The 1,279-nt window shown below is 40.7% G+C and overlaps 1 protein-coding gene across 2 annotated transcripts in view; it reads left to right on the top strand.

The window, feature by feature from the left end:
* The window catches only part of DDX17 (DEAD-box helicase 17), a 20,089-nt gene that overhangs the window by 3,114 nt on the left and 15,696 nt on the right, over nt 1-1,279 (top strand). The gene's annotated exons all lie outside the window — the stretch shown is intronic.

Raw genomic sequence — 1,279 nt, forward strand, 5'->3', positions numbered from 1 at the left:
CACCCCTCCCCCCCGGTACGTGGGCCCCTCACTGCCGTGGCCTCTCCCGTTGCGGAGCACAGGCTCCGGACGCGCAGGCTCAGCAGCCATGGCTCACGGGCCCAGCCGCTCCGCAGCATGTGGGATCTTCCTGGACCGGGGCATGAACCCGTGTCCCCTGCAACGGCAGGCAGACTCTCAACCACTGCGCCACCAGGGAAGCCCTAAGTTCTGCCTTTTGAATGTAAATATTTAATAATCCCAGTAAAATTTCCAGCCATCAATCTTTGTGTGTATTTAGAGAAATGTATAGCTGGGTCTTTAAGCCAAAGAATTTTAAGAGCATTTTGAATTCTAGGAAATTGAGGCCCTTTAGGATAGTTAGTACATATACTGCCTGTTGATTATTAAGTGGAACCACTTGCAAGAGGATATGATTGAGTTAAGAGTGGAAAAGAATTAAATTCAGTGTATTTTCAGGAGTAAGGAAATCGGATGAAAACATACTGTATATTATTTGTCCATCAGACAACGCCCTGCACTTTAATAGGTTGAAATACAGAAATGAAGACCATCTTAGTGTTGGGATTCTTCTAGGAAAAGTAGAATGTATCAAGTTCGGCTAATGGCCATATTTGTATTCCAGTTGAACATGTCTGTTGTGAAAGAAGCAAAAAGATTGATTTTTAAATAGAGATTTAAAGACCTTAAATAAGCCTTATTAATGGTTCTTTTAGCAAATTTATAGTTAATAGTACTACTTGCCTGTGAACAGAAAGGAGAAAGAAGATAAAGGTGCAGATAAAGTGGAAGGAAAGATCATAAATTTTTGCCCTGGCCATTCATTAGCATAAACTAAAGGTGAAGACTAGCCTACCAGTCTTTTAGGGGTCCTAGTAGTTTTCCTTAGCAGATTAGCAGGCAAAAGGAGTGCTCATCACAGTATAAAGGGGTAAGGGGTTCAAGAAGCCGTTCCAAGTATGGAGCCGCTTGAGCTGTTTTTCTTCCTGTCCACAATTTTGCCCTAATTTAAACTTTTATGTCCTCACCTACATTTCAGAATATTACATAGGAGTAGAGACTTCTGTTCACTTTAATATCTCTAGCACCACTTAAAACAGTACCTGGTACATAGTTGGTACCCAGTAACTATTTGTTAAATGAATACAATTAGGCCAGCTTGTATTGAGTGTTTACTATGCCAGATACTGTTTTAAGCACTTTACACGTAAATAGTTTTTGGGAGGGGGCTGGTAGTGTCTTAAGAGTCCCATCTTTTTTTTTTTTTTTTTTTTTTTTT

This window comes from Lipotes vexillifer, unplaced genomic scaffold, assembly GCF_000442215.2.
Source record: "Lipotes vexillifer unplaced genomic scaffold, Lipotes_vexillifer_v1.1 scaffold382, whole genome shotgun sequence".
NCBI classification, from domain to species: domain Eukaryota; kingdom Metazoa; phylum Chordata; class Mammalia; order Artiodactyla; family Lipotidae; genus Lipotes; species Lipotes vexillifer.